Genomic DNA, 20,644 nt, shown 5'->3' with positions numbered 1-20,644 from the left:
CCATTAACATTTCGTGCATCTTGCTCATCGCGCGCCATGGGCCCTCAGAGACCGCCGGGGTGGCGGGCGCGCAGCAGCCCACAGAAACGCCAGGCTTATTTTAATTGGTTTGAAACTGTCGCTGTCGGCCACAGAGGGGTCCCTTTCCTTGAGTAATGACCTGGAATTTGATCATGCAGCTTTTATTAGCTTGTAACACCGAACGTGGAACCATGCGAGATCAGAGCAAGAGCCAGGCACACATCTGCCCTCCGCGGCGCACTCGAGCTGGGCACACATCTGCCCTCCGCAGCACGCTCGAGAAGGTGCACCAGCCACACAGGACCCGCGTACGTGGGAAAGTGCTGCCCAGTAGATGGCAGATGGTGCTTCTGGGGGGAGAGCGCCTCGAATGAGTTTCTGACATTCCAGGAACGAGTATCTCCTGCACACCCGTGGACCTGCCAGGAGGCACCTAGGAGTCAGCCGCCGGTGGCAAAACCACGGTCCCCTCAATTGGGGGAAGGGAAAGGTGGGCTAATAACATGTCTACGCATTCTCACTTAATGCTCGGGTTTCCTTGTCTGCCTGAAGGCGTCCGCTTGCCAGAGATAGGAAGCTTTGCTCAGAAGACCGTCACCCCGGGCCCCAGGGCATCGTGACTTTTCCTTGCATTTGTTGAGCAGAGGAAGCACCAGTGGTCCAGAGTCTAGAATGTTCCAGCACATGGTTCCCTCCCCACACCCTGGCCCTCCCTTTGCAGCGCACGAGACTTCTGTCGGCTCAGCCTGGTTGTAAGGAAAACGTTCGCGGACAGTTGAGGGAGCAATTCTAGATTAGCTCATCGTCCGTTAAATGGAGGGAGAGTGGCAAGGAAAATCTGGTGCCTTCCGTCCATCAGTCTGGCCCTCCCAGCCACCGGCGAGTCTGTGGAGTCGGAGTGCATGAGGGCTGCCCTCCTGGCCGTGTGCCACTCATGTGGCATCAGTATCTCTCACTCCCTCAAGGGGCTCACGATCCAAGCACCCTCATCCAAAGAAAATTTGGAGAATTGTGATAATTAAGGCAAAATATAATAACTGTGTTCCTCCACCCTCAATTAACAACAGTTAACATGTAGCTATATTGCGTTGTCTTTTTTTTTTAGGTTTGTTTATTTATTTGAGAGAGAGAGAGAGAGACAGAGAGAGAGAGAGAGAGAGAATTCCAAGCAGGTTCTGAGCTGTCAGTGTGGAGCCAGACTCAGGGCTCAATCCCATGAACCATGAAATCACGACCTGAGCCGAAATCAAGAGTCTGACGCTTAACAGACTGAGCCACCCAGGCGCCCCTACATCGTCTTTTAAAATAAGATAAAAACAGAGAGGGAGGCACACCGTAAGAGACTCTTAAATACAGAGAACAAACTGAGGGCTGCTGGAGGGGAGTTGGGTGGGGGGAGGGGCTAAAAGGGGGATGGGCATTAAGGAGGGCACCTGTTGGGATGAGCACTGGGTGTTGTTTGTAAGTGACTGGATTCTACTCCTGAGAGCAATACTACACTGTATGTTAACTAACTTGAGTTAAAAAAGTAAATTAAAAAAATAAAAATGAAGGAAGCAGTGTAGACAGGTTCGATCCCCTCTGCCCGCTCCCAGCCTCATCCCGTGCCCCCCAAACACTCGCACCCAGGAATAGATTCAGCATCCGCTGTTTTTGTCCTTTGGAGAAAACATTTACACACACATGACCGTGAACACTAAATAGATAGTTTTCTATGTCTTTTTAAAGTGCACATACGTGACATCCTTCTGGAAACTGCTGCACTCATTCCGCGTGGTGTTTTCATGGCTCCTTCCCACGGACGTGGGTGTTTCCGACCCATTCCCTTTACCTGCTGTGTGGACACCTGCCTTAGGAATCGGCCACTCTGTCTTTATCTGCCCTTTCCTTGATGGATACTTGGTTGTCAGCACTCCACTGGGGGCAGCGCTACCCAGCGGGGCCCGGAGCCTGTCTCCATGTGTCCAGGAGATGTGTGTGCACCTGGGCAGTGAGTGGCTGGGTCTCAGAAAGTTCCGGGCCCTGGTCCCAGCTCTCCGACGTGTCTGGACCTACCTGTGCTGCCGTGCTGTCCTCAGCGGCCCTGGGATTGCCAGTGTGTCTGCGCGTGTCCACTCAGGCACTGAAAGACAGCACCTTGCCGCGTCTGAGTCCCCAGTGCCTGTCCGTCTTTCCTCCGTGTGTCCGCGAGCTGGACTTGAGCGGTCTGTATCTTGGAGAGGTTTAGGGCAAGAAGTGAAACCCATATACTTGTAAAAAAGAGAGAGAAAGAGAGGAGGGAAGGAGGGAAGGAGAAAGAAAACCGTTCACCAGCGTTTGGGCCCCCACTGCCTGGACCCCACTTCACGAGCGACCCTGACCCGCAGCCTCCACGGTGACAGGCTGAGCAGCTGTGTTCAGGGCCTGACCCTTTGCTGCCCTCGGAGGCTCTCTGGCCATCAGAGCCCTCCGCTGCTGGAGATGGGAGAACGGGCAGGGGCGTCCCCTGGGCTGGGGGCGTCTGCAGGGCTGGAGACCTGGTGGGGGGGGCGGGTGCTGCAGCCACAGGCCCCCAGGGGTTTCCCACAGGAGGCACAGGCACCCGGCCAGTGGTGCAAGCATACGGGCAGCCACACTCAGGCCAAATCCACACTCCACGTGGCATCTCCAGGGGCAAAGAGAGGCCGGCCATGCCCTCCCTGCCCCGAAGGTGTTGCTGGACCCTCCCAAGCCAGGCCAGGCCTCTCTGCTCCTCCCATACCCAGGGCGTCTGGGGCGAGGACCCCAGCTGGGAAGAGAGAGGTGAACGGGCCCAGGACGTGAAGACAAAGTGAGCGAGTGATGCGTAGCAGCCCGTGCACCACCTTGCCGTTGCTCTGTCCCCAGACTCGTGCTTTGGAAGTGCAGGGCCCCCCGTCCCCTCTCTGGCGCTGCTGAATCGGCCCCTGGAGCTGCCCACCCTACCCTCTTCCATGAGCCTGCCCCAGTGGGCTTTGGAGGGTTTCCCAGGGCTGTGCATAAGGGTCTTAGCTGTGAGGGAGCTCATAGTGCAGATGGGGAAACCCAGTCACCCAGAGGCCCACCGTAGCAAGAGCCAGGACAGGGTGCCATCACAAGGCATCTCATGCCAGATTCCCTGGGCTCAGGTCCAGGCCAGTGTGTGGTTGTTTCCCTGTAGAGTTACTGGAAGGGTCACATAGCCATAAGAAGGTTCCGGGTGCCCTCATTGCCCTAAGCCCCCAGTCCTGTCTCTCCCGCTGCCTCTTCCCCAGGGAGGAGTGTGTGCTCGGGCTCGGGCTCGAGGAGGACAAGACCACGGCAACCACGCAGTTTGTTAACCCAATAAAATCTCAAGTTCATGAGCAGGAGGGTTTCCTGGCCTGAGCCTGACATGCTACTTGGGACGGGTGGCATGCCCCCATCCCGGGAAGGGTCCTGTCACCCAAGAGCCAGTTGCCATCCACCCTCCAGGTGGGTCTGGCTGTCCGCCCTCTGCCCGCCGCACCCTGTCCCCATCAGAGGTCCTCAGGCCATGCCCTGTGGTGTCTTCTCCACCCAGCCTAGACTCAGGATGCTTGTTCTCTGTGTCACTGAGAATCCCCAGTCCCTCTTCTTAAAGATCGGCTCTGTTCCTGTCTCCCTTACATTCTCCCTCCTTCTCTGTCTCCTGGGACTTTTCCTGGTGTGCCTAATTCCCGGGGGCCGCTTCGGCTTCTGGGACGCGGCCCCACCTCGCTGCACACACACGACCCTACCAATCGATTCCAAAAGCAATTCGTCACAGTACAGTGGTGCTGGTAACTGTGGCATTTTGCTTTGTGGTTATTGATACATCATCGGGACTGAGAAGCACTGCTGGGGGGGGAGGGGGGCAGCACTGGGCGGGGCACAGCGGACAGGGTGTGGAGACAACTGTCCTGCAAATGCCAGGGAGCCCCGCTCTGGCAGGGGGCCGGGGGGGGGCAGATTGTGAGACTCAAGAGGAAGCTGGTGCCAGGGGCTGGGACATCAGCTCACAAGAGACTCAGGGTCAGTGCGTTCCTGGGCTCGTGACCCTGCATTCCTTGCCCCCAAGGGATGGCTGGCCCCTTGCTGCCTCCTCTGCCCTTTCCACATCATCGAGGGGCCCAACTCCTCTGGAAGTGCAAGCTGGAAAGACCCCAGAGGCGCTGAATCAGCCGTGGTTCTCCCGAGAAACAGGACCAATGGGAACTGTTTATCTGTCCATCCATCCATGCATCCACCCATCCATCTGTCTGTCCATCCAGCCATCCAGCCATCCATCTGTCCGTCCATCCACCCATCCGTCTGTCCATCCTTCCAGCCATCTAGCCATCCATCTGTCCATCCGTCCATCCATCCATCCACCCATCCGTCTGTCCGTCCATCCATCCATCCGTCCATCCATGCATGCAGCCAGCCATCCATCTGTCCATCCATCCATCCATCCATCCACCCATCCATCCACCCATCCACCCATCCATCTCTCCATCCATCCAGCCATCCGTCTGTCCATCCGTCCGTCCGTACGTACATCCGTCTGTCTGTCCGTCCATCCATCCATCTATCCAGCCATCCATCTGTCCGTCCATCCATTCACCCATCCATCTGTCCAGCCATCCAGCCATCCATCTGTCCATCCGTCCATCCATCCATCCATCCATCCACCTATCCGTCTGTCCATCCATCCATCCGTCCGTCCGTCTGTCTGTCCGTCCATCCATGCAGCCATCCACCCATCTGTCCATCCATCCATCCATCCATCCATCTCTCCATCCATCCAGCCATCCGTCTGTCCATCCATCCTTCCATCCATTTATTCATCTCTCCCTTCCCCCCTCCATCCATCTTTCTATCAATATACTTGTCTTATCTATATCTATATCATCTACAACTATATTTGTATCTACCTATGCCTATACGATATACATGATATAGATAGATAGATAGATAGATAGATAGATAGATAGATAGATAGATAGATAAAGAGAAGAGATTTGTTTCAAGGAATTGGCTGGTTGTGGTGAGCCAGCAGGTTTTGATGAGCGAGGGTGAAGATCTAGATAAACTGTAAGGTCTGTACCTTGCAGCCAGACCCCATGGGCTGTGGGCCCCCTTCCCCACGGGTCCCAGAGCCTGTCTGATATTGTGCGTCTCACTGCAAGAGAGCAGCAGGGCTGTGAGTGGCTGGGAGCCTCGAGGTGGCGAGCAGGGACGCTTTGTTATAACTTCTCCCAGCCCGATGCTCCTTGGTTGCAGCGTTGAAACGATGCCGTTCCCATGACACTCTGTCCTGTGATATTTTTAATCAAGAGCGCGGGAGAGCGTGTGTCTGATGCACTCCAGATATTCAGAGATTGAAAATGGTTTTGTTCTCGTGTTTTCTTTTCTAAATGCAGCGTTAAGTCAGAACGGCCAGAGGAAGATTCTGCCAGCATCTCCCTTGAGCTGGTCTGCAGACCCCCTCGGCTGGGAACCTGTCCCAGGAGCTCTCCGTCGGCAAACAGGTGCGCATCCCCTCACGTCAAATTTTCTGCTCCACCCGGAGCTGGTTCCTGGATCCAGGTTCCTGGATCGGGGCTTCTCGGGGGCCCAGGGGCTGGGAGTGGCTGTCTCTGTGGGCGGCAGCGTGGCACTTCGGCAATGTGTCAGCGTGGCGTCAGCTGGGGGAGCCGTGGTTGGTAGAGAGGAGGGTCTGCCCCTCCCCCCGCCGCTTGGTTCCTGAACCCTTCCGTGTTTCCTACCTGCCCTTACTCCGTCCCGTTACTAAAATGCAAATCAGCGAGTGCATAATAGATAATTAATAGACTGATCAGCCAGCAAGGGAGGTAAGTAGATAAATAATTTTAATCATCCTTGGGTTGCCCATAAATTCCCTCACTGCCTTTTTATTAAACTCTCTGTTTACAGGAGTCATTTATATTGCATGCCATTTTGCAAATCCCTTCCTTGGCATCTCCCACCAGGTCTGACCTGGAGTGGGGGCACCTTGTGACAGCCAGGGTCTTTCCCCGGCAGGGCCGGGCGCTGGCACAGGTTTCGAGAAGCTCTGCCCAGGGAGCAGGGGTGGGGGGCGACAGGGAAGACTGTGCTCAGCTCCCCGAGGCCTGCCCTCTGCTCCCCAATGTGGCCGCAGCCTATATTTAGACAGACTCAGAAACCTTTATTATGCTTGGCACCTGTGCCATAGGTATGAGCTCACTCTCCTCCCCAGGGATGGCCTCCACCTATTAATAGCTTTGGCTGAGGCTTCCTCGCTGCTCCGAGTGCCAAGAGAGAAAGTGGGTTAATAAATATAAAAGAAAACTCCCTTAAGAGGGCCTGGGGCCAAACTCTCGCCCAGACTCTCCAAGACTGGTGGCTGATGGGGCCCAGAGGGGTCCAGGGTTCCCTTTACCCAGCCTCTCCTCCTCCGACCAGTGGTCCGATGCCTGGTTGGCAGGTGTGAGGACCAGCGTTGGAGCAGTGCTCTGGGTTTCCAGGGAGCTGGGATGGTTGGAGCACAGGTGGGCAAGGCCGTCACACAGGTGGGGCGGAGGAAGGGGTTCAGATGTGACCTGGGTGCATCTGGTGGCTAAAGGAGATGGGGTGCATCTTGGCTCTCCTGCCTCCCCCTTCCCACCTCTACCATTTCTCTGTTGGTTTTCGCTGGTGACCTTGTGCACCTACAGCATGGAAGAGAAGGGGGGAGTGGCCCTTGGGGTGGTCACTGAACAAGACGAGTCTCTCCTCGCCTTCTCCCCCATTCCCCGGGTCTGCAGCAAGGATAGTTTAGCCTGAGTTAGAAACACCTGTGAAAACAGAGTGGCATCCCAGGGAACAGAGCAGGGAGGGGACGGGGAAGCTCCCTAAAGACAGGTGTGCCCAGGGTCAGCTCCCAGCCGAATTTCAAAGTGTCCACGGCCGGCACTCTGCACAGACGCACAGGCTGCCCCTGGGCGAGGGAGTCCTCATCTGACACTGCAGAGTGCCCTCGGGCCAGGGAATGGTTCTGTCCCTGTCTTGTTCATTCTCAGCCTGGTACTTAGGAGACACTCCTAGGATTCATCCTCCTGCGGGTGGGAGGTCACTGCCACCCTGCTCCTTGGCGGCAGCCAAGGCTCCCACCTGGGGACAGGCAGCCTCCTGCGGCTGCCTAGGCCGGACGCCGGGGTCCACCTGACAGCTGGATGGCCAGCTGGGCTCACACCTGCCGGTCACGTCTCCTCCTTGGAGGGCAGCTGTTTGCCCAGGGCAGAGAGGGATTTCAGGCTGAACAGGTGGAAAGGCCTTTTTAAGTTGCACTCGGTGGAATTCGAGCCTGAAAAACGGCCCAGTGGAGGCTCCCTGCCCTTTCAGGAGTTTATTTAGCTCAGAGCCGCACGCCCGCCCTGCCGCCTCCCCGGCCCACACACTGGCTGAGTGGGAGGGAGAGACCGGCCAGGGAAGAGGCAGAAAGAGCTGACGGGGCAGATTTTCCAAACGCTTCTTCCCTCTGCTCAGTTCAGGGCAGGCTGGAGGGGCGGCCACTGAGCCCGCTTTCATTGCGTTCTGTCTGAGGCAGGCGGACAGGGGGACAGGACTGTGCCTTTCGTTAGGACTTGGGGGCACTGGGAACGTACGTGTTCGCGGAACCCAAGAGTGAGCCCTGTCGCGACAGCTCAGCGTCTCTGGCATCTCAGGTCATTCGGTGGACGTTTTTAGGGCCTCTTGTCCGTTTCTGCTTTGGGGGGACTTGGGGCAGGTGGAAAGGGAAGATAATGAATGAAGACCGGAGCACGTCGGTCGTCCAGCCAGTGGTGGACACCACAGCCAGGCTCCTTGCTCTCTGGGACGCGCTGGTCCATGGGAAGGACTCTGGTGGGGAGGGGATGCCCCCTCGCTCCAATAAGAGGCCCCCAAGTCCGCAGGGTGTTGACATCCACTGCTGTGGTTGAGCCCCTCACACATCCCCACTGCAGATGAGGCCCCGGGGGGCAGGAAAGGAGGGGCCGCGACTGGAATTCACACCTTCTGGGGCTTCTGACCCTTGGTCAGTGTGTGAAGCACAGAAGTGGTTTGCCCGTGGACCACCTTGAAGCAGCCGTGGCCAACTTGCCTCCTTGGGCAAGAGGTTCGTGCAGAACAGAGAGTGGGGCCTCTGGGCTGGGCACCCCGGGCCCCAGGAGGCTGAGTGAGGGTGTCATCACTGGGGCTTGCCTGTGTCCTTGGTTCATAGTCTACACTGGACGCCTTCGTGAGGTTGAGCTGCAGTATTTGCCTGTGTGCACACGTGTGCGTGAGATGGTGGGGGGGGGGGGGGGGCTCCAAGCAGACTTTCTGTCTTAAAAATTCCTCCCTAACCTGAAATATAAGGAAAATAGGAAGAAGGTGATGCTCTGGCCCTGTTGGTGTCAAAGTAGTAAGTCATACTGTGTCACGTTATGTCACACCCTTAGAATGCCATGGGACGTCCGAGCCGGGAGGGCCCCGGGGACCATCTTGTCCAGCTCCTTCCTTTTTGGGCCAGGCAGGAGACTGGGCTCTGAGAGGCCCAGGGCTTCCCCCAAGGCTCGCAGCTGGTAGTGGAGGCTGTTCTCCCGCATCCTCCTCAGGACCCTCGAGGGGTGGCGTCCCTGTTTCAGCTGTCATTGCACTGAAGGTGACTCTTCCAGGGATCAGTGGTCTCGTGCCCCTGGTCCGCCTGACCTGCCTGTCGGGGCCGGGCAGGTGGAGGTATGTACCTTCGGTGCCGTCATCAGGCTGGCCCCTGGCTTCCTAAGTACAGAGTGTCCAAGCAGTGCGGGCGTGACCTGTCCCGGGAGAGGGCGTGACAGAGGAGCCAAAGGAAAGAGCTGAGGGCTTTGCTTGTCCCACAGACAGGGACGGGTGGATCGAGCTCCTGCCCCCACAACATGATTCCAGACCTCAGGTGCCAGCGGCACCTTCGGGGAAGGGCAATCGCAGAGATGAATCCGGAAGGGCGGCTCTTTGGTTTGTCTTCCTCCTCTGGGGCTAGGGAGGTCTCAAGGCCGTCCTTAGGATCGATGCTTTTCTTTTTAAATAAAAATGAGCTCATGGTACCTTTTCGTTAGTACATAAACAAGGCATGTTCGTCGTAGAAAAGTACAGACGAGAAAGCAAACGTATAATCCGACTGTCAGAAATTACAGAAATACGATCACAGTCTGTCCATTGTTTGGTAACCCGGGTTTTTTCTGGCTGTTTCAGCCTAACAGCATCTTCAGGAGCGTACTTCTAGGTGGATTGTCACCTCGCTTTTAATGCATGCACACTGCTTCATTACACAGAGGTGTCATCATTCACTTACCCAACCCCCCAGGTATGCTTCCGACTACTCTGACAGGCATTAGCCTCTGACCCCGCTTCCAGAATTCTCTGGCACACCTCAAGAAACCGGAAGATTAATTTCCCAAATAGGAATCAGGAGATGATTATTCACATTCCAAAGGAGTCTGCAAACACATCCTCCAAGAGCTTCTTTGATGAATGGGCTCCCCCGGGGCATCCAGACGTGCTCCCGTGTGTGGGATCCCGGTCCACATCCAGCTGCGTGGAGGGTGGCCCCCGTGGCCTCACGCTCCCACCCCTTCCTTCATGGAGGCCTTTCCCGGGTCCGCAGAGCGCATGTGGGCATGTGCACAAACCAGCACGCGCACACCCGCACCCACGCACGCACATACACACACAACGTCTGGAAGCCTGTCCCGTGATGGGCTGAAAGGTGATGATAATTTAATTCATCGTTAATCACATCGTTATCAGGTGGTCTGCCCCTGGCAACCATTCCCGGGGAATAAACTGTCATCTCTCTCTAAAAGATAAAGGGAAGTCAGCATTCATGAGGTGAGGCAGGTCAGGGCCCCCAGGCCGTGTGACTTATTATTTAATGAGACAGAGACATCTCAGAGGAGGAGAGACTTCAGGGGACTTTTAATAAAACCAGATCTGAAAACCCCACATCCCAGCCTGCAAGCCAGCGTCCACGGGGGGGCGTGTATGGTGGAGTCGCCATCTGGGAAGCGGGGCTGTAAGTTCCCCTAAACGCGTCTTTTCCCTGATAAGCCGTCTGCACCCACATAAGAGCAAAGGCCCACCCACGGGAGAACGGTGCCCACGGGCAAGGCATTAGTGCGTGTTCATATGACCGTATACCCAACCGTCCGTAAACACATTTCTGGTATATTTGTGTTCAATTTCAGAATACCTAAATTATACTTGGGTTTATATTTAATCATGTATATAAACATAAACATAAATATGAATATATATATATACATATACACACACCCACTTAATGTCTATATTTTTAAAATAACTTACTGACTTGAAATTCATAAGATTACCAGCTAAAGTGAACAATTCAGTGGCACTTGGCACAGCCACGATGTACAGCCACCTCCCCTGTCTGGGTCCCAGACATTCCCATCACCCTGAAAAGACCCCTCACTCAGGTGTATTTAAAAAAAAAAAATTTGGGGGGCGCCTGGGTGGCGCAGTCGTTTAAGCGTCCGACTTCAGCCAGCTCAATCTCGCGGTCCGTGAGTTCGAGCCCCGCGTCGGGCTCTGGGCTGATGGCTCAGAGCCTGGAGCCTGTTTCCGATTCTGTGTCTCCCTCTCTCTCTGCCCCTCCTCCGTTCATGCTCTGTCTCTCTCTGTCCCAAAAATAAATAAAAACGTTGAAAAAAAAAATTTTTTTTTTAACGCTTATTTGTGAGAGAGAGATAGAGCGCAATTGGGGGAGGGGCAGAGAAAGAGAGGGAGACACAGAATCCGACGCGGGGCTCGAACTCACGAGCGGTGAGATCATGACCTGAGCCAAAGTCAGATGCTTAACCGACTGAGCCGCCCAGGCACCCCCCACTCGGGTGTATTTTTATTAATGTTTAGTTACTTTGTTTTGAAAGGTGCCCTACCTACCACCAGCCCTCCCCCTCCCTCCCCTAAAACCAACAACTTGATAAAAGCTGGGCAACTTCAACAACGTATGGAGTCTGGGACTGGACATCATTCATTCATTCACTCGTTCTTTCGGGACGTATTTATGGGGTACCTGATGGTTTGAACCCTGGCCCTGTGTCTTATTAGCGATCTCAGGCAGTTACTTAACCTGCAACATCTGAGCTCCTTACCTGTAAATCGGGACAATAACATTCTTCTCGAAAGGCTCTCAACAGGATGGAGGAAATATTAATTGTATGTGAAGGAGCTGGGACAGTGCCCGGCGTGTGGTGAGGGCTCCGTGTACGTATGCCTCTTTTGAAATTTTATTTTTAATCATGGTAAAATACACAGAACACAGTTTAGCATCCTAACCGTGTTGGAACTCTTTCCATCTTATAAAACTGAAACTCTGTCCCCATCAGACTCTAACTCTCCCTCCCACTCCCCCGGCGCCCACCGTCCTGCTGTCTGTCTCTGGATTTGAGACCCCAGGGACCTCACACGTGTGGAACCGTACGGTGCTTGTCCTTCTGTATCTGGCTGACGTCACTCAGCGTCATGTCCTCCGGCTGCCTCCATGCTGTGGCGGGTGTCAGGAATTCCTTGCTGTTGATGGCCGAGTGATACTTAGGGATGGACCCGCCTCGTGTTCGCCCGCCCTCCATCACGGACTCCAGGTGGCTCCTGCCTCTTGGTGCCATGGGCCACGCTGCTCTGTGTAGGTGTGCCTTTTTATTCATCTGTCTTGACATGATGGAAACCGAACGGATTTGGAAACTCACTTACCAGGGAGGCTCTCCTGTTCCCCGCCTCACATCCCCGCCACCCACCCACCTGCAGAAGACAGGCCTTGAGACTGCAGGACTGAAACCCCATCAGGGAGCCCCTCTGTGTCAGTCTGTTCGGGGCACATCTTTGCAGCTCTCTGTCTGGAAAATAAATATGCCCAGTGGGAGGCGATTCTCCCGCTGACTTTGGATGAGGCTCGTGGGCCCGTGGCACCCGGGAGACTTCGCCTCCTATTAGCTGCCCACCCAGCTAGCTTCCACGTCCCGACAGACGATGCGGAGAGGCAGAGGTCCAGAATGACTGAGCGGGGTACACATGCTGCTACAGCCTTGTCTTGAGATAGTGGGGGATGGGTGAGCAGGGACCCACAGAGCCCCTGGGGGCTCCCCCAGGCTCCCCTCTGAAGGAGGTGTCTCCTGGCCTGACTCCCAGGGTCGCTCCCTGGGGCCTGAGTGCTCAGCCTGGGGGGTGGGCGGGACGAGGAAGGGGTGGTCCAGAGGCCCACAGGGTGTCTGGAGCCCAGGGCAGCAGAGAAGAGAGGCTTGTCTTCCCCAAGTAAATGCCGGAACCGGGGGCCGTGTTTCATCCTGACAACCCTGAGTCCCCTGTGTGGGATTCTGCCTGTAAATGCTGTGCGGCCACAAAGGTGGGACTTTCTGGGAAGGAAACGCTGAAATGTCAGGCCGTTCTCTCCTGAGACCCATTAATCTCTTCTGGAAACACAAAGCAAGATCAGTCCCCACTTCAGTCACCAAGCTCCCTGGCGCTGAGTCACAGGGGGTTTCTGGTGTTTCCTTCCGAGCCTGAAACGCGGGCCTAGAGACTAAGACACCTCGAGGAGTCGGTCACAACAGGCAGATCAGTGAGAGCGGCGTCACAACAACAACGTAGCTTTCGCCCAAAGTGCTTCCTTCACCGGTTCTGGCGGAGACGCGGGGCGCTGACCCGGGGCACTGACCGAGCATCTGGTGGGTTGTTCCCGTTATTCATGTTTTAGGCCCATTTTACCCACATGTGGATTCTCCCCTCTTTCGGGATCCCCCACCCCCACCCCGCCCCGAAGGTGTAAAAGTTTTTATCTCACTTTTAAGAAAGGAGGGATATTTTTGTTATAAATCAGAGCTGCCTTTTAGCAGGATCGGGTCTTCTGTTCTGGAGTGATGTCACCGGCTTTTCTTTTCGATTTGCCCCATCACTACTGGATTCCTGGTGCTCCCGGAGGAACACTGAGCTGGCAGGGCCTGTGTTCGTGAACTCGGGCTGCTGTCACCAAGTGTCAGCCTGGACGGCTTCAGCAACACCATATTTCCTCACAGTCCCAGAGGCTGGACGTCCAAGGTCAGGGAGGCAGCAGGGGTGGTTTCTCTGGAGCCTTCTTCTGGGTCTCGCAGACGGCCGTCTTCTCTCTATGTCTTCACATGATCGTCCCTCTGTGCACGTCTGTGTCCTAATCTCTTCTTAGAAAGACACCAGTCACACTGGATGCAGGCCCACCCTTGTGACCTCATTTTAACTTAACCACTTCTTGAAAGACCCATTCCCAGATACAGGCACATCCCACATAGTGCTGGAGGGTTAGGGCTTCGACATGTGAATCTGGGGGACCCAATTCAGCCTGTGACAGAGCTGCCCAGCATCGTGCCTGGGTGAGCTGGGCCCTGTCCCCCGGGTTTGCTTTAGGAATGACGTTCCGCTCCAAGTCCTCCTGTGTCCTCGGTCCTGCACGTGGCCTTTTATCCGTTAGCTTACTTCCCATGCCCACCCTGTCTCCCCACGTCCAGCTGCATCCGCTGCGGGGGAGAGTTTCAACCCTGCTGAATCTGAACGAGCCTCTCCAGTTCCAGACCTTTGTCCTCCTGCCTGCGAGCCTTGCCATCAGCAGGATGCTGGTGTTCAAGTGCAGCCGCCCCGCCTCTGATCGATCCACAGCACCAAGACAGTCTGTTTACTTCTGTCTCTCCTGCCATCAAGGTCAATACCGTGTGGCCTCTGATGGGGTTGGTTGTCGCCCGCACAGAAGACCTCCATCCCTGTCCATATCAGCCCCCGGCCCGTTCCCCACAGCCCACACTCAGGGTGCGTGACTGTGGGGCAGAGACAGGACGGGCAGTCTCTATTCCTCCTGATCTGCCCGGCGGCGTGTGCCCGGTTCCGCAAAGGGCTGACCGGGTGATGAGAGAACCTTCTCAAGGCCGTCTGTCAACTGAAACCTTGCCTTGTGCTCTGTGCCTTTGCCCACACTGTTCCCTTGTGCAGAGAGCCCTTGTCTCCCTGCAGAGCCCTTTGTCCTCTGATATTCCACCAGGACATCACCTCCGTGAAGCCAGCTTGGCACACCCCCGTTCACATCCCTGCTGTTCGGGCCTCATTTGGCCCTGGGCTCACCAGCCACAGAGCAGTGCCGGCCTGTCTTCTCCAGCAGGACAGGGGCTCCTAGAAGCAGAGATTTGTTCAATCTCACCCTTGCCCCACCCCCCCCCTCCCGCCCCTCACACACACATTCACAGTCCCTGTCACGGTTTTGGCACCCAGGAAACCGCCAGTGGAATGTAGCCGTGGCTCCTTGGCTGTATGGTGCCACTCAGTGGTGCACTGCCTGAGACGCTAATCCTCAGCCTCTCTTCCTGCCCCCAGAAGACATTTCCAGTGTCCCGGGCTGCCTTAGTATGCCTCCCGCACCTTCCCTCCACTGTTGGTTTGCTGTAACACTGCTGAGTCAAGTGCCCTAACCCAGATGCATTTTGTATCTGCCTGGTGGTGAGCTCTCCACTGGGAGAAGCTTCCGGAAGGAGGCACTAACACCCGTTAATATCTTCCCAGGCTCGTGCTTTGTTTTGTAATTCGTATGCTCATTGGGTTTGTTTGTTTTCAGTTTGACCATTCCCATACAGCAGAACAGACAAACGGGCTTTTCTACTCAACTTCAGAACAGTTTCTAAGGAGCAGTTGGGGTGGGGCGGGCAGGGCTGCTGAGGTACCCTGTCAGCTTCTGTGGTCCCTGGAGTCTCTGCACGGGGCATGTCTGTTGTGACTAAAACATGACTCAGGGCTGGCCCCCCACATCCTGAAAAGGACACCCCATCATGTCCTGTGGCCACCCTGCTCTGTGGCCACAGTGCCGGGTGACAGCTCTTCCGGTCTCCATGTGTTTATCTGCCATCACTGCATTCCTCGTGGAGGCCACAGCCCCACCTGCTCCCAAAGACCCCCAGAGTTGCTGGAGATGATTGGGAAGGGTCCCACTGATACCATGGGGATGCCCCCAGGAAGTCACATGGCCCTGGAGAGGCAGGTTCCACCTGCTGGTGCAAGGGAGGACCATCCCGGCCCTGAGGTTCTCCTTCATCTCCAACTGGTCAGCTCCCAGGCAGGTGAAGGTCACCTGGACCGTGGGGGGCTGGATCCCGCAGGGGCTATGGAAAGTGCGACAGCTAAAATCTCTGAGAGGCAGTCCAGAGTGTCAGAGGTCTGCTGGGGGCCGTCGTCATTCCTCTCTGGTGTGATCCTAGTCCTGCGGAGCGCCACATGAGGAAGGCAGCAGGCCTCGGAGGGCACTTTAAGAAAATGAACAAATAGAGCCACTAGCCAAGATCAGGAAAGAACCACAGCCAGCGGGGGAGGGCAGGAGAGGGAGGAGTGGAGGGGAGGGGGAGAAGTAGGGAAAGACGGAGGAGGGGAGCAGGGGGAGGAAGGGGGAGGAGGAGAGAGGGGGAAGAGGGCCATAGCAGGTGGCTGTGGAAGAACGCCACCCAGTCTGGGCACGGACTCTTCTGTCAGGTGCCTTCCTGGGAGCCCAGCCCCCTAGGTAGGGGACGCAGGGAGGACCACTGTCCTCCAGGTCAAGAGCTGTACCCTTTCTTCAGCGTATTCCTTTTCCTGACATTCTCATTATCATTTTTGCACGTGTATCTAATATAAAGTCTGCCCATAAAGTAATGAAACACGGCTTGATTCTGGCAAATGATGTGATTATTACATAATGAGATTAAGTGCCCTGAACCAATACGAAAATCCAAATCAGATTGTGTGTGTGAGTGTGTGTGTGACATTGGTAGGTCTTTTTTTGTTGTTGTTGGGTGTGTGTGTGGGGGGGGTAAAATTAAAAAAAAATTTTTTTTGCTGATAGCTGGTCATTTTTTAAAAGTTCTTTTGTATTTTCTTTCTGAGTCCGCACGTCTGCACACTGAGCCCCCATAAATTCTGAGCTGTGGAATCTGGCTGTGTCAGCAGTCTGCGAAATGAATTGATATTAAGTGCAACAAAAGTCTCTCTAATTCGCCTCGTGTCTGCCTCTGCCCTCCTGCAGCCCCTTCTCGACTGCCCCCCCCAACCTAGCCCCCCACAAGCTGTAATTGAAAAGGGGAAGAACGGAGATGGCCATCAGCACTAGGAATGATACTGGTTTGTCTAGTACGTAAAACGTCTTGAAGTCTTAATTTAGGAAGAGCTGCACTTTCCCACCGCCCTGCTACACACAGAGGACACTCCCTAAGATGCCCCTGCACTCCATACTCCCCGGCACCCCCAGAAAGCGCTGTCACACAGGCCACACGTAGACATGCCGGCCATCTTCACACTCTCTGCAGCACACTTGGCCAGGACACAGGGGCGCCACATCGGCCCCTGAACTGTGCCCCGACAGCTGCTTGGCCCACAGGTCCCTGTGGGAGGCACTCGGCATATGATGCAGTGAGGAGTCTGGGAGGAGACGACAGGGCAAGAAACTGAGTGTGAAGTGGCAAGAATGAGTGGCTGAAGCTCAGGGAAAAAGAAATGACACAAAACATAGACCGGCAACTTCTACTCCTTCAGTCAGCACCTTGCCTGGCTCATGCTCAGACCCCACAGTTTGGAGCTTGGGGTCAGGCAGTGCTTATCCAGGGCTGCCGGTGGGAAGCCCCTCCCCCTCTCCTGAGCTGGAAGTCACTTGCTGGAAAGGAATTGGCTCCCACCCAAAATGCACAGAGAGGCCAAGGCAGCAGGCACCCTCCTTGCCTCCCTCCCTCCCTCCCGTTGCCAGGTTATGCATTAATTTTTTTTCCTCCTGCCCTCCCCACAAAGCGAATCTTGATTTAAGAAATCGGACCTGGCAGCTGTATCTCGTCCTTAACATGCTCCAGTTGCCAGGATCTGGAAAAATCTGCTGTGGGCAGGCAGGATTGCCTCCAAATGCATTTCTAGCATGGTGGATTTTAGTGAGCACACACCCGGCAGAATTTATCTGCATCCTGCACGTCTCATTGGCCCTAGCCCCTGGTGCCAGATAAAACCGGAGCCTCTGAGAGGATCCCCAAGTCTGAGCACACCCCATGGCGGTCATCCCCTCTCACGGAGCCTCTGACGTGGACCAGGCGCCATCGGAAAGGCGAACTGGGCTGTGAGCAAAGCTTCTGCACGTCTTTGTCTCGGTAGAAGGTCAGGCTGTTTGAACTGGGCGCTGAGCTCTTCGTATCCACCTCCGGGGAAGAAATCTCTTCCTCCTGATGAAGAAAATCTGGGAAGTTATTCAAATTCAGGTTTGGTGGGGAAATGAATTAAAACAAGTGACAAGCAATCATGTTTCGAATTTGATGAAGGCAGATCAGCCATGGCACGAGCCTACACAAGCACTAGCTGCTGTCTCCAGGTGACAGATGAGTGCCATGTGTTTCTAGGCAAGGAGCGCAGAGAGGCCCTGTCACCATTTCTAATAAATTTTAACTCCCAGGAACTTGGGAGGTGATTGGTAGCTCAAGGCACCTGCCGGCCACTGTCCGTGGTGCTGAACCCCATGCCCTCCCACGGCACCTCTGTCTATCCCTGTTTCCCTGAGAAGCAAAGGCACCAGCTACAGTAGGGCGCAGATACTTGGTGCTAGGACTTGATGATAGGTGTGCCCAATCTAATCTGAGAGACTGCCCTCTGGTCCAGGACTCTGCCAAGGGGTTTCAAAGGCGGAGAAGCTGTTAGGAAAAAGCAGCCATTTTTTGAAGGCCAGTACAAAGCTGGCTCAGTTTGCCTGTGTTCCCAACCGTATGAGGGCAGCCATGTGGCCACAGTTGGAGAACCTAGTGGCCTGAAGTGTCAACATTTACCTGTCCCAGTAGCTGGTTGGGTGACCACGTGTGAGTCTGTGTCATTGCTTCCCAGGGTCTACCCAACCCCATGCCGGCTGAGGGTTCTCTCTTGGCCCTGTTTCATTTCCCCACCCCATAACATCTGCTGGCACTGAACTGCTAACCGGGGGAATCCCTGAAAGCCCTTCCTGTGTGTCTCATCTCATTTGGGGACCACACCATTGACACAGGGCAGATCTTCACTTGTTTGGCACCGCCTCCCAAAGCAGCAGATTAACGAAAGACAGACCGACACGGTGAGAGCAGCAGACAAGAAGCTGGGGAAATTCCTGCTGGCTCCCGTGTGACCTTGGACAGGTCACTACCTCCCCACATTCTCAGTTTGCTCACCTGTAAAATGGAGAGATGAGATCTTCCCCGCCAACCTTAAGACTGTTGGAAGGATCAAATGAGACAATATCTTTAAGTGGCTTTGAAAAACTGTGGAATATAGTGTAAATGTAAGGCGTTAATAATAACAGCCGTGTAAAAGAGAAGAGGCTTCTGAGACCTCCATCTCTGATGTTCCAGCCAAGCAGGCGCTTCAGAGGCCTCCTTTGGTCAGGAGGGTGGGGAGGGAGTAGATATAAAACTCCACAAAGCCAAAGCAAGGCCTCGGGGAGGAATGGTCTTTTATTCCAACTCCCACAAGAAAGGACGGATTCCAAAATGAAGTCTGTTTGCTTCTTACTTTCCTAAATAGAAAGGGAACGGGTGATTCCCCCGCCCCCAAATGCAGCTTCACGTTGGCGGAATCAGAATACAATATAGTCAGAGGTCTCTGGTGGCAGGACCAAGCAGAAGAAAGAAGGCAAAAGGATCTGTTCGAAGCATTTGGCATACTGCTGTTCTCTCATTATCCAGCAAGAGCAGCCCAGCGTTACCCTCTGCGGCATCGAACAGGGGCAGTACGTGATGAGAGAGAGAGAGAGAGAGAGAGAGTATGTGTGTGTGTGTCTACAGTGCCAAGCCTACGTGTCAGCATAAATATGTTATCATTACAGACTAACGTTTTAATTCCTTCCTTCAACTGCTGTTTTTTAGCACCTTCTATGTGCTGGGGCCGTGCCAGGGGCTGGTGACAGCCTCTGCGTCCTCTGTTGCTTTCGTGCAGTGGGGCACGGACAGTCAAAATAGAGCATAACGAGTACTCTCTGGCTCTGTGAAGGGTACGCGCCGATCTCCCTCCCTCCCCTCTGTCACACCTGTAGAAGCTCCTTAGGTCCTGTCCTCCGGTGTGTGCCCTGGTGTCCTTGGAACTCATGGCTTCCTCCAGCTTTTAGACAACCCCTCCCCCCTTAGCACCTTGGCACGACTATTGGCGGGTTCATAACAACACAGAGCAATCCCCCAAAATATCGGTCACCGACGCAAGCCTCAGAATCAGGGATCCAAACTTGGTGGTGGGGCTCCAGTGCCTGGCTGTGGGGGTTCTAAGTTACAGCATATCTCATTAGGTTGTGGGAGCTAGCTATGGTCCAAGCCACATCTCCAGCCCAGGAGTGGGGCTGGGCATTGCTCTTGGTAAAGTTTTCACATCAGACTTTCTAAGTCACATGCTGTCCCAGTTTCCCCCAGCCAGCCTGCAAAGGCTATCCGCTTTCTTCCTACTGAACACAGAGGAACCACATGCGGCCATCCAGAAAGGCTCTGGGAGTGGCCAGGGGGAAAGGGCTGGGTTCCTACTGTGATCCATGAGTGCGGGGACTCTCCCACACTGCTGCGGGTCCCTGAGAACAGAGATCAGAGGAGGGAGACTTCAGAGAAAGCCCGGTGTTGGGTCCTGCCTGCCCAGGCCGTGAGCCACAGAGGCTCTGCAGGTCCTGTCACTGATGCAGTGTGGGGCTATTAGGTTCGAGGGGCTGTGCCAACGATACAGGGCTCTGGGCTGTGCCCTCAGCCCCACTCCTCCTGCCTGGAGGAGGAGGAGCGTCCCCGAGCAGGAGCTTTTGCGAGGCACTTCAGTAAATTCCCACACCCCAGGCAGAGCACTGCAGATACCTCCAGTATTTGATTACAAATCCATGCGGGGCCAGCTAACCGAATGCAACCCCACAGCAAGTTTCTTATCTCCCACACTCCAACTCAGCCGATGAAGTTGTCCCAGAATGCAAAACGTGTCGCTGTACAGGGGGCCGCGGCTCTTTCCCTATGCCCAGGGCACACACAAAACAGAAAACAGCCACACAAAGGAACTCCAGTGACTGTGTGCTTTACTACCCGGCCATCAGAGCTGACATTCATGCTATTAATTTAGAGCACATTATTTCTTCTCTATTAACTTGCACTCGTTTGGGACCAGCTTAAGAGCCCCTTTCCTTACATGCAGGCTGGCATCGCATCACGGTCCTTCACTCTCCTGGGCCTCACCACCTCCCAGACACTTGGCTTCTCATCGCCTCCAGTCCCCGGAGGGGGGGAGGAGAGCTTAGGCACGTGAATCCCTCCAGAAACGCAGGAAGCCCTGAGCTGATCCGGCAGCCAAAGAGCCTGCCTCGCCCCAACATGGATCCCCATCCAGACCCACCGGCCGTTTCTGGAAGAAGATGGCCAGCCTTGTCAAGGGCGCAGTGGCCAGAGCTGAGGGCATGGGGAAATCGATTTTGCATGTATGGTGGAGCCTTTCCATCCACCCGTCACCAAACCCAGAGGAGAGGCCTCCGGAAGTGAGATGACGTGCACATAATCCGTGCTGGTCCATCCACCTTGTCGAAAACTCTAGCTTCTCCGCTTTTGGGCAAACCTTACTCCTAGACATCAACTATATCTCTTGGGCCTGGCCTCAGAAGGCCCTTGGCGAGGGTCATTTGCGTCAATCTTAGATTCCGTTTGCTGGC

At 55.1% G+C, this 20,644-nt stretch overlaps 1 protein-coding gene across 3 annotated transcripts in view; it reads left to right on the top strand.

Moving 5' to 3' along the window:
- RBFOX3 (RNA binding fox-1 homolog 3) overlaps positions 1-20,644 on the top strand; it is a 448,365-nt gene that overhangs the window by 259,555 nt on the left and 168,166 nt on the right. For all 3 annotated transcript variants that reach the window (XM_019818344.3, XM_023244208.2, XM_023244207.2), the window contains exon 3: positions 5,400-5,507. The gene's annotated coding sequence lies outside the window, so the exon portion shown is untranslated. The remainder of the gene's footprint in view (positions 1-5,399; positions 5,508-20,644) is intronic.

The sequence above is a fragment of the Felis catus genome, chromosome E1 (genome assembly GCF_018350175.1).
Source record: "Felis catus isolate Fca126 chromosome E1, F.catus_Fca126_mat1.0, whole genome shotgun sequence".
Classification (NCBI taxonomy): domain Eukaryota; kingdom Metazoa; phylum Chordata; class Mammalia; order Carnivora; family Felidae; genus Felis; species Felis catus.
This window is presented reverse-complemented; position numbering and strand designations above follow the sequence as displayed.